The sequence below is a fragment of the Alexandromys fortis genome, unplaced genomic scaffold (genome assembly GCF_014885135.2).
Source record: "Alexandromys fortis isolate MF-2015 unplaced genomic scaffold, M_Fortis_MF-2015_v1.1 scaffold_52, whole genome shotgun sequence".
NCBI classification, from domain to species: domain Eukaryota; kingdom Metazoa; phylum Chordata; class Mammalia; order Rodentia; family Cricetidae; genus Alexandromys; species Alexandromys fortis.
In genome coordinates, this window is record NW_026067929.1 from 6,666,003 (window position 1) to 6,678,779 (window position 12,777).

Sequence of the window (12,777 nt, forward strand, 5' to 3'; positions counted from 1 at the left end):
TTCAGATGCCAACTCAATATAATTAAAAGTATAAACCTTTGAAACCACACAACATGAAACGTGGTTTGTTTACTGATTTATGTTGAGAACACATGAAGTGCTTTCTTCACTCATGATATCATTAATAATTTATGATGGGATTTTAATCAAACTGAATAAAAGACTAAACAATCCCCAGATGTCCACATATTACTATTACATTCCACTAAGAACACAGGCTTTATTTTATTCTGTAATTTGGAGACGGGTGATACAAAGCACAAAGTACTGCTAATCACATCTTACAAAGTAAGGCGTCTCAACTATTCATTTTACAAAGCGTGAGATGGGATATACTTCAGACGAGATACAATATAAATGACAGCATAAAACTAAAGATAAGCTTGTCACCTTTGTCCCATATCAAATGTAAACTGGAGAAATGCTTACTTTCTATAGAAGCGTACCTTTTGATGTCTATTACATTCTGTAGAGATTTATCCCAAAAGAAACAAGCTGCCCAAATCCACTGAGTTAGAACTGGCAGCCCGTCAGCTCTTACTACTCAGCAATGAAAGAAGAAAGAGGCATAATCTTTGCTGCAGTTACCAGTGATCAGTATACGATCATTGTGGATATGATGTACTACAGCAATATCCCATGTAGTAATAATTGTTACAGTTTAATATAAGGTTGTTCGTACTGTAAACACAGGCTAACAGATTTTAGAAGTCACTTATGAACAGAGAAAAACCCTGGTAAAATGGCACATAAAATCTAAATGCCAATGGTAACAGGGAAGTTAAATGATAGTCTCTGAATATTAAGTTATAACTTCTTTAATACATCTTGGAAAATTTGGGGGATTATGGTGTCTGGAAAAAGTGAATGTGGAAACAGGTAATCCAAAAATTATGTGTTTACTCTCTTAATTCTGGCCCAAATAAAGAGCCCAATTTACACAATCACCAAACAACAGGACATTTAGTCAAACAACTTATATACTTAATGACTGCCCTTGGGAAATTTTCAGCTCAAGTTTTTGTTTCCTTCAAAAGTAACAGATAACAACAGACGCTCCTAAAGACCGAGCGGCTTTCAGTAATAAACTCACATTGAGAGAATCTCTGCTACACACTCAGAAGGAAGAGCACTGAGTGTCTTCTCGAGAGGCAAAGAAACTATATGAGCAGTCAAGGAGACCTGACTTGAAGACAGGAGAATGCCACAAGACCAAGTTGTGGGAGAGCATCTGTTGGACCTGGCACATTTAGGACAGCTAATAAACTGAGGTAGGAGCTGGTGTCAGGAAGAAAACGAAAAGATAAACTTCACTGACAAGTCTGAAGATTGTTCATTCCTGGGACAAATTTATTGAGTTAAGTCCCATTCTAATTCTTGGCCAAGACAATACACGTTATTTCAGATCATGTTCTGAGACTCCAATGTGCCTCCTAAACTTTGGTTCAAATATTTGTGTGAAATATTTGATGTCTCATTTTAGACAAATAAAGTTCCCCACCGAAGTTATCTGTTATTTTCAAATGACAGCTTGCTGCCTATCACAAAAATACTTTTTAAATTTCTTTTGCTTCCTATTCCTCAACAGCCACTCTTTATGCCCTTGCACACAGGGTGGCTTAACGTGCTGCCTACAGGAGACTAATGCTTAAAGTACTAGAGAGAGTCATCAACACATAATAAAAACATAATAATAATGGCTAGGCATCAATTCAAATAGTGTTCACACTACAACCTACACAAATTGAAGTAGAACATACTTGGAGCTAAATATATTAGAAAATTTTGAAAAATGAGTAAGAATTGGCTGAAGGAGCACTAAGCTAATCTTAGGAGAGGGATCTGAAATGGCAAATTTATCTCGGGTTCGGACGATCTCTTTGATACCGTCTGAGAGCTTCCATACATACATATGAAGCTCTTTAATATTTAGTCCAGATATGCACTTTGTCCCTACTGTATCAGCTGGTCCTATTTTTGTCTTATCTTTAGCTAGCCAGTCTTAGTAATAGAGAGAAGTTGAGGCAGATGATCCATAGAAGAATAATTAAATTAAATATTTTTCTACTTGAGCTGCATTTGCTTACTCTATTCCTAATGCTTTAAAGTCAGCATTCTTGAAAACGGAATGAACATGTCCCCTCTTCATCTACATAAGTGAACCTGAGATCATAAATCTGTAATTAAAATCTCATTTAGCAATGCTCATTGGCTCCATGAGAATCAAATCAAATTGAATACTTTGGATAATCTTATACAAGTTTTGGACTTATAACAAATACACAAGTCAATTGAGATAATAAATGCCGTGTGTGTGTGTGTGTGTGTGTGTGTGTGTGTGTGTGTGTGTGTGATAAGTCATGATAGAAAACTACAAGGAGTGACTGATGTGCTTATGGCTGCATCCTGCAGCACAAAAATAACCCATTTGAAGAACCTTAATTAGATACTTTTGGAGCTCTCCTTACCGTTTCTATTGCCAATGGATGCCCACGGCAACGTGGGCAGAGCCTGTGAGGCTCCAAACTGATGCTTCCAGGACTTCACCAAGTTCACAAAACCTGCCTTATTCATTCTTAACATCCCTTGCATTAGCCATTCACAAATTCACATGTGCAAGAACTATTTTACTCCTTTGCATTGTGCGAACATCCTAATTGAGTACAGTAGCTATTATTTTCCTAAAATGATGTATTTCAACTTTCTTTTAGTATATGGTGAGCATAATATTTAATGACAATTTTGTAGTGGAGAACAATGACTCTGCTCAGCACAGAAGCCATACGGTCTCTTAGCACGTGCCAGTCTATACTTTATACTGATCAAAAAAAAAATGAATACATGTTAAAAGGGGAAATTTTCCTGTCATCTAGGCTAAGCCTCTAAGATAGCTCCATCGGACAAATGAGAGCATGAAAGTGCCCTGGAGCCAGGTACACAGCACTGGAGATTCTCCACTGGTCACGTGAGGTGAGGAGCTACCCACTATAACTGATGAAGAGGAGAAAAAAGGATAGAAAAAGGAAACCTAACTGGATGTGTAATTTATGGCAGAATTTTGCCAAATCTCTTCAACACTAAATCCTTTAGTAGAGAGCAGAAATCCAAAGCTGACATGTAAAAACATGCTAACACATTTGAGGGATAGAGTTACTAGAAGACTACTTCATGAATAGGTTTGAGTAAAACAGTTAACTGTACATTATGAAATATTCAGAGTTCAAGCGGAAGCATCTGTTCTGTCTGTGACTTTGGAAAGTGGCTTATGTATCTTCCCCTAGTGTAGTGATACTGTGAACAGGAGAATATGAACACTCATTAACACTCAAGCTGTAGAACATATGGCTTCTTTAAACTGTGATCTTTGGCCATAATTCCATTTGTACGGATTATGCATACTTAATGTGTATATTTAAATTTAAGATGAAAGAGGATTGAGAAACACACTGCCTCTCAGAGAGAGAGAGAGAGAGAGAGAGAGAGAGAGAGAGAGAGAGAGAGAGAGAGAGAGAAACTATTTTCTAGGGACAAATTCTAAAAGAAACATCATACCAACAGGAAAATAGCTTTCTAGACTTAAAAAATTAAAATGTTAGAAATTCTTTTGTCCCCTAATCCACAGACACATGCTAAGTAAATATCTGAGAAAATGTCCCACAAACCCATGAAATTTCATACTAAAAATATATTTATTATGTTCTTAAGCCTTACCAGGAGCAGATTTTTAAATATTTAGATTAATTATAGCAGATGCGCACCATGGATTGATTTTATTTCTAATGAAACAGAGTTCAGTTCTTGTTGATTTGAACCAGCAATGGTGGTGGTGGTGGTGTGCTGGTGGTGGTGGTGGTGGTGGTGGTGGTGGTGGTGGTGGTGTGTGTGTGTGTGTGTGTGTGTGTGTGTGTGTGTGTGCTCTGTCTGCCTGTTATGTGTGGAAGACAATAATGACTAATAAAGAATATTTTAAAATGGAAAAAAGAGGAGGATCTAGGAAAAGTCAGATAAGCTAAGGAGGGTGATATAGATGCAGAGTTCATGTAAGAAGGTCTGAAAACACAAATCAGTACTCAAAATATAAAATTTAGAAAATATTTTTATATAAGAAGAATCTTCTCTCCAACCGAGGAGCCACTCTGACAGAGGCCTCTGTCAGCAGAACCAGAGATGGCATCAGTAGATTTGAAGACCTATGTGGACCAGGCCTGCAGAACTGCAGAGGAATTTGTCAATGTCTACTACACCACCATGGATAAGTGGTGGCTGCTGTCCCGCCTGTACATGGGCACGGCCACCTTAGTGTGGAATGGAAATGCTGTTACAGGACAAGAATCCTTGAATGAGTTTTTTGAGCTGTTGCCTTCCAGTGAGTTCCAGATCAACGTGGTAGACTGACAGCCTGTCCATGACGAAGCTACACCAAGCCAGACCACAGTCCTTGTGGTGATCTGTGGAACAGTGAGTTTGAGGGCAGCAAACTGGTTCAGCAGGACTTGAACCAGAACTTCATCTTGATTGCCCAGGCCTCACCTGGGAACACAGTCTGGAAGATGGAAAGTGACTGCTTCCAGTTCCAGGACTGGGCCAGCTAGTTGGGTGAGAAAGGCTTCTTGGCTTCAGCCCAGCTCTGCAGAGGAATGCCAACCTCAGATCTCAGGATGTGGAGGACACAGTTCATGTTTGTTGTCACAGCAGCACTGCAAACTGGATGTTAGACTCCCAGAAACCCCTTTCCTGGTTATATACTGGTTTTCCGTAGTTGCCTTTTGAAAGTAGTAAACTTTCTGTTTTTCTACTTAATCAGTAGAGACCCTCTTTCTGGAAGTTGACAAATAAATAATATGAATGTTAAAATAAATCGTCTTATATGCAATATTTTTTTTCTTCTTAACCAAACTTTTTAAATTACTAAGCCATGGAATCGTTTTCTCTTTTCCTCATTGTAATTTGCTGCGCATTATTTTCCCACTAAAATAACTATCTGGAAAGGATTTGAAGGAAGATGAAGTAGGAAACACTGCAGAAGAAGGTGCAGAAAGATTGTAAGCGCTACGTGATCACGGAGTTTATTTGTGTCTTCTAGTAATATCACAAGCTATACTCAAAAAATCTCATTAACATGCCAGCCCAAATGTCTGAGCAAAGCTGACAGTAAAACAAACCTGAACACAGCTGACTTGAACATGAAATAATGAATGAGGAAAAGCCCATACACACACACACACACACACACAAATACACATGTGTATTCAAGAACAATTAATGAAAAAGAAGCTTTGGATTTGAAGGAGATTGATAGGAAGTGTCTGGGATGGTCTGAAGGGAAGAGAAAGAAATGAGAAAGATTATCTTTTCATTAGATTCTAAAAATGAAAAAAACAAACTAATCATTTTGAAAAGTATTTTAAAAGCAAAAGAGTTAGAAATTTCTTCTAAGAAAAGCATAAGCTTTTACAAACATTAATCCACTATTATAGTTAATTGTAAATATTATATATGTGTTTTACAGCTCTATATTATATCATATTGTGAAAATTTATTATATTAATGATGACTGAAAACAAGTGAAAAGTTACTTTATTCATGATGCTGATGTTAATTAGATAGTAACCAAATCTGGCATTATATATATCCTATTGAGAAATAAGTATGAATTGAAAATATGATTATAAATCCAAATAAATACATTATTTTTTTTCTTTTTCTATCATTGTATACACAGCAGAATTTTAATCTTCTTTTTAAAAATCTTCCCAAATTTATAAATACTAAAAATAGAAAGCAAATTCAGAAAACTTCTTGAATGATAATTAATGTAAAACATAAAACTTCTTTTATCTATCCTAGAAATGAAGAAATCAAATTTGATCTCTTAAAAATTCATACTAGTAGCCAAGAAAGTAAAGTAATTAGGTAAAACTTGTTAGATACGTGAAATGCATGTATGTAGTAAAACTACCAACTTTAGAGAGTGTAATAGAAAATTTAAATACATGGAGAGAGTATTTGTTTTCAATGAAATATAAGAGCACGTGTTACTAGGATGTAATTCCTTCCACTCAGCTACCCCTTTCACAGCCACCCCTTTAAGATTTTGGTAAGCAGATTTGTGAATATTGGGAAATGAGTCTAAATTGAATATGAGATGACTTGTTTTCTTGTCAATCTCACTGGATCAAGTTTTCTCAAATACTAGAAAACTACATTACTATTTCTGTGGGGTTGTTTTGAAAGCTCACTCAAGAGTCAATGAATGTGGGACACAGTATCAAAGAAGCTGAGGGGGAATCAGTATAACAACATGTAGTCTTAGTAGCTATGGCTTGAACACCAGACTCCAGCATCTTCATTTTTTGAATGTGAGCTCCCCAGAGTAACTCCTCAGGGAACTCCCATGTGGCCAACCATAAACTGGAACTGACTCACTGGTCACATTTATGGGAAGTTTTCAGCTTTGAGTGAGTACAAATCCTGGTTCCTAATGTCTAGACTGAGGGCAGCAACTGAAGGATTAGGCAGTTTCTAGTCCCTCACGGGGCCATATTTACAAACGTGTGTTTTCCTGTAGGGAATCCAGAACAATAAAGTACGAAAAGCAAATGAAGTAGGAAAATCAACGCAGCACTTAAGGAAATGGGGAAAACAGTAACAAAACTGTTCAATATCAGGAAAAAAGAGGGACCTAAAGCAGAAGAACAGAATAGAGAGCCCAAAAACTGACTCACAGAGTTAAATTTTCTTTGACAAAATAACCAGAGGTATTTAAAACAAATTACAGTGGTAGACTTTTCCTGGAAACAGTCTCTTTCTGATATACAAAAATGAGCTTATATTCACTCACCAGATTTCTTTTTTTGAAAAAAAAAGAAACATTTTAATTAATTTGTAGAAATAAATGCAAAATATAAAAGTATACACATTCCAGCAGCCAGCATTGGTTTGGCTGATATCACAAAAATATCAGTTGAGGTAGGTGAGAATTGATACTGAAATGATTAATATTTTAAAACTTATTTTCTGAATGAAGGCTGAGATTAAATGAAAAGAAAGGTCACAGCGACAATTTGCTAAGGTACAAGACACAAGAAAAGGCTGAGATTCACATCTATGAGCATAAAAGCATATCTGAGTCATGCTATGTGTGTAGAATGCTAATTTTCTATGCTACCAGAGCAGACAAGTCATGGAAGTCACAGGAAATCAACAGAGACACTGTGGAGATGGGAGGATTAAACACGTACAGCATGCAGAGTTTTTCAGTGCAGAAATCATTCTGTACAACACAGTATTTGTAATACACAAACTCAGGTGTGCAAATCAATTTTAACTGTATATATTATTTAGGAGATTGATAACCTGAAGGTGAAAATTAATCAGTTTTTTTAACGGATGTGTGACATTATCTTTAGAGACACATGCACTTATATTAAATGCATTTGGAAGTGAGCGTATATGAGATTAAAGGCAAAGAAATTGTTATTGATCTAGCTGACACCATTGGGTCTGTTTTTGTGTGTGGAGCTGTGATTTTGACAACACTGACACAACCGTATATGAACAGCTAATAATTCTGTAACCACTATAAGTAAACAACTAATTAAAATAATAGAGGACATAAAAGCTGAATTTATCACTATGAAAATGGAAGAATTTAAAAAGAAAAAGAAAGAGAAGAATAGACATAAGCAAGGGAAGGTGACCAAAGTCATTTGTTTCTACAGTGACAGAATGGAATCAAAGTTAGTTACAACTTGTGTGAATTTTCCATGTTTTTACATGTGTGTGTTCATATGTCAGAGTGTTTGTATGGCAGTCAGAATGAAACTTAATGCAGTTGGTTCTCTTTCTTTTTTTTTTTCTTTTTGGTTTTTCAAGATAAGGTTTCACTGTGTAGCCTTAGCTAACCTGGAACACACTTTGTAGGCCAGGCTGCCCTTGAACTCATAGAGATTCACCTGCGTCTGCCTCCTGAGCACTGGGATTGAATAAAGGTGTGCAGAACCACCACTTAGCAGTTCTCTTCCTTTCAACACTAATTTTCTGAGAATTTGACACAGGGCACCAGACTTGGTACCAGGAACTTTTACTAACTAAGCTCACCAGCCTGGAAGCTATGTTTAATATAAAACAGACACCAATGACTACCTAGAGAAACATAAACAATGCATAGATTTTCCACATGAATGTATTTTCTTCTGTTCCAACTGAAAAAACCTGAATGCAATGATCACAGATTATTTTTTCCAGAGTCATTTTCCAAAGAACCCAGAGATCTTAGTATACAAGATAACTATAGAGAAATTGGTGCCATGACTAAGGAATTAAAGATGCACACCCAAAAAAACACACATACAGAAAAAACTATACCATTGTACAATATCAAAAGGACCTATGCATCAACAAAAAGGGATTCTGATAGCTAGCGTTTAGATTCTGATAGCTACAGCCAGTTAAAAATATTGAATAAATAAACCATTGTATTTAAGTAAAAACACATGATTAAAATTGCGTATGGATACAATATTTACTAAAATGAGAAAATAAGAGGAAAATTGTCTCAAGGTCAAGAATTCCAAATATGTCTTTACATGCTTCATAATGCCATGGAGCACACATACCTGCTCACTGTGAAGTATGACTTCTCCACAAAGGACAGTGTGCTCATAGAGGGAGAAAGTGTAATCCTGAATCTAAAACAGCTCAAGCAAGTGATAGAATAAATTTTGACATTGTTAAGCATGTTGATTATGTATTCTCTGTTATGAAAATACACTTTACCATGGTGGTCTTCTAAAAAAATCTGAATCTCTGTTAAACCCTGAATAAAACATCATGAAAATCCTAATTGGAATTTTGCTCAAAGTATCTGGTCATTACTCTACCCAATCCCCCCACCCAAAGCAATTAAAACTAATCAGTACCAGGAACTATGGGATACGTCAGAGTTGAGAAGTTGACATGAAATGAATCTATCGATATTTTACTTAAAACTGTCTCAGCATAAACGTGCACTGGTCTCTTACAATGGAACCATTCATTAATGTGATAAAAAGGCATGAAGGTTAGGCTGTTACCAATTGAACTGTTAGTGTGGTTTCAGTAACACTTATGCTGATCAATATAAGTTCATTGAGTAGGAAGCATTGTACCATCTTGGGTCAATGTATATTGGACCTATTCAGGTCACCAGAATGCACTTCCTCCACTGAAAGAGGACTCTAGGGGATTATTAAATAGAGACACCTAAGTTGTAGTAGCTTTGTGAATCTTATATTGGGTTTGATTTATTTTATTCACTTGTGTATCTTTCAATCCAAACCTATTGGCTGCATATCCATAGGTGCCAGACACCATGCTATGAATTGTAGAATATTTGTATTGATCTTCTCAAAAAATTACATCATAGGCTGAGCTATTAAAGGTGAGATCATTTTGCCAAAAGCCATGCCTGTTAAGGAAAATGCACTGAGCAGGGCCTGCATGCCATCACTGGGTTATGGTGTGGGAAGTCCTTCTGGATATGTGTTGCTTTTATTAGTTAATGAATAAAGAAACTGTCCTTTGTCTGAACAGGGAAGAATAGAGGTAGGCAGGGAAAACTAAACTGAATGCAGGTGTAAGAAGGTGGAGTTAGGAGAAGCCATGTAGCCCTGCCAAAGACAGACACTGGGTGGAAACTTACTGGTAACCCACAGCCATGTGGTGACACACAGATTAATAGAAATTGGTTTAATTAAGATGTAAGAGCTAGACAATAAGAAACTAGAGCTAATAAGCCAAACAATGATTTAATGAATATAGTTTCTGTGTGGTTATTTTGGGCCTGAGCAGCTGGGAACACACAAGTGGCTTCTTACCACATGCTGTGGGACAATGGTCCGTACCCTGTCACTTGTATTTTAAATAAACATTGATTGGTCTCTTAGTTCAGGCTTCTTATTAACTTGTATAACTTATATTAAGCCATAATACTTGTCTGTGTTAGCCATGTGGCTTGGTACTTTTTTGGCAGTCACATCTTGCTTGCTCTTTGTCTTACTTCCTGTCTGTCTGGGTGACGATTGCAAGCTGAAACTCCCCTCTTCCCAGTATTCTTGTTGCCCTGCCTCTACTTCCTGCCTGGCTACTGGCCAATCAGCAGCATTTATTTAAAATATAGGTAGCAGGGTACAGACCATTGTCCCACAGCACTTCCCTCCACTTTTTTTTTTAAAAAACAAAAACTCTGAATCAAATGTCCTTTGTTTAGCTTTTCTACTGACCATTATCCATAACAACTTGTAACCAACATTCTAAACAAAGGCAAACATCCATAATCCATTTTTTTGGGAATGTGGGTGTAGTTTTCCAGGCTACTTCCTGCTTTTTGGTGGTGCTGATAATCTTATGAGGACCTAAAGAAAATTTAGAATTATGATCAAGTCATGCCTGGAGTATCCTGTGAAGCTTAATCATCTCAGGCAGCAGTCTTGAATCTGTTCTGGATGAAACAGTAGACCAGAATGTCCTTGAACTCACAAAGATCACCTGCCTCTGCCTCCCAAGTGTTGGGATTAAAGGTATGTGCCACCATACCCAACTCTCCTTTTTCTTTTTTCTTTTAAAGATTTTATCCTTCTTTTTTTCTTTCCCAAGACTACACATATTTTTAAACACACTGTAAATTGTTTAGAGGCTTTATTTTTATCTGAAATTAGCTTTATTGTATCTTTCTTTTTCTGACCACATCAGTCTTTAATTCGCTAAGCAATATGGCTAGGATTAAAGCTGTGGCTTTGACAGATGGATCTACCACATTCCTTAGAACCTCATGGTGGAGGTATTGACTGGAGCCATGTTTATTGCCACAACTTTATGGAGTTTCAAGGTCTGTACTACCATCAAGAAGCATGCTGTAGGCTATTCATAAACACCATTTAAGTGTTTTGTGGCAGAGCCTCTTTAAAAGGCTGCAAAAGTTTTTCAGCAAAAGCTGTGTCAAGAAGCCTCTCTAGCAAACAGAGCCATATGAGAAAATACTGCCATCAATAAGCCATGCTTAACTCTACTCTTTTCTGTCTAGAGTTACTTCCCAAGCTCTCTCAGGCTTTATGTGGATGCAGTTGTCCACGTGGGTGTCATTTGTTGACTAACATTAAAGGCTATGGGACCAGGCAGGACAGAAACTTCAGTTAACAGCCACAGGGTTACATTATTAAAACTATTAAGGATTTAACATGATCAAATATGTGGTAAGTGCTGGACAGAAGCTGTAACTTCAATCATTGGAGATCTAATGCATTCTCATGACTTATGTGTGCATACCAGGTATGCATTTTGACATATATGAATCTATGCAAAAATTGTAAAAAACAAATTAAAATATCTACCAATATTTTACACATAAATTACTGCTGGAAGAAATATACAGCAAGGAAGAGAAGCAATTAATAGTAGGAGCCAAATATTTTCTCTGAAGTAGAATGCACCATTGTAGATCATTTTGCATCTAAAAATACTATCTAAATATTCTGACTACCTATGATTTCAACTTGTAAATAATAATAAATTGTGTCAATCACCGTTAATGGCTAGATAAGTATCCCATGTTGTAAAGATATTTAATTAATTTATTCCTTTTACTTTCTACGTTTTTACTAAAGCCTTCTATTTGGAACAATATATTAGCTGTAACATGAGGAATATATGTACAAATCATGCTTCACATAAGGTAAAATCTAGCATAAAAATTAGAAATGTTAAACAAATATGGCCCAAAATAATGAAACAGGAAAAATGGTAATAACAGCTATTTAATAGGAAGTTTAATAAAAGTATGGGAATGTTTGTCTCATATATTAAAATTATGGTATAGAGTGCAAGCACATTGTAAGGGCAATTGTAATAAGTTTCTCTGGTAAATATTATAATAGAATATAAGGCTCATAAAGATGCAGTGGAAAGGATTCTGAGTTTAACTCTAAAATAAAACCTTATTGAAGAAATGGCTTTTATTCATTGTTCAGAGTCAAAGCAATATAAATATAATACATCAGGAGATAAATATGTACTTGTAAACATTTACGTCATTGCCCACTAGAATGGTTTTAAGAATGTGTTAACCTTTGCTGGCAACTTTATCATTGCTATTAACTTCAAAATGCATGTTCAAAAATGTTGTTTCCTCCATACGTGTGATCATTACATACTGTAAAACAGGCATATTGCAGGTATTTATGCATGCTTGAAATATCTACATTCAAGTTTACTCCAGAATATTATACAACATGATGGAAAATAGCAAGGTTTATTAGTTTTTATTTTTCTAAGAGGTGATTCATATAATATCTATTCACATCAGGTAATTTGTTCTTTAAATGACTAAAACCACAAAATACAGCTATAACATGAGGCACAGAAAGCAAGTATAAAATATAAACTGTTTACATTTTTATTTTTATGTGTATTTGCATTTCTGCTTGCACGTATGTAAGTGCACTATGTGTCTTCAGTGCCCGAGGAGGACAGAACAGGTGTCAGAGTCCCTGAAACTGAAGTCACATACAATTGTGTGCCACTATGTGGATTTGGAGAACTGAACTCGCGTCTTCTGGAAGAGCAGGTTACAATGACCCACTGAGCCATCTATCTGTCTATAATATATAAGTATTTTTGACAAATAATAAAATATAAAAGTAGAGAAACATTCATGAGTCTGAAAGTCTCCGCCATAAGAATTTTGTGGGTGGTTTTCATTCAGCAGTGATTAATTTGCCCTGTCAAGGTCTCTATTGAGGC

At 36.1% G+C, this 12,777-nt stretch overlaps 1 pseudogene; it reads left to right on the forward strand.

Moving 5' to 3' along the window:
- Positions 1–4,167: 4,167 nt before the first annotated feature.
- LOC126503254 (NTF2-related export protein 1-like) lies at positions 4,168–4,592 on the forward strand (annotated as a pseudogene).
- The last annotated feature ends 8,185 nt before the right edge of the window (positions 4,593–12,777 follow it).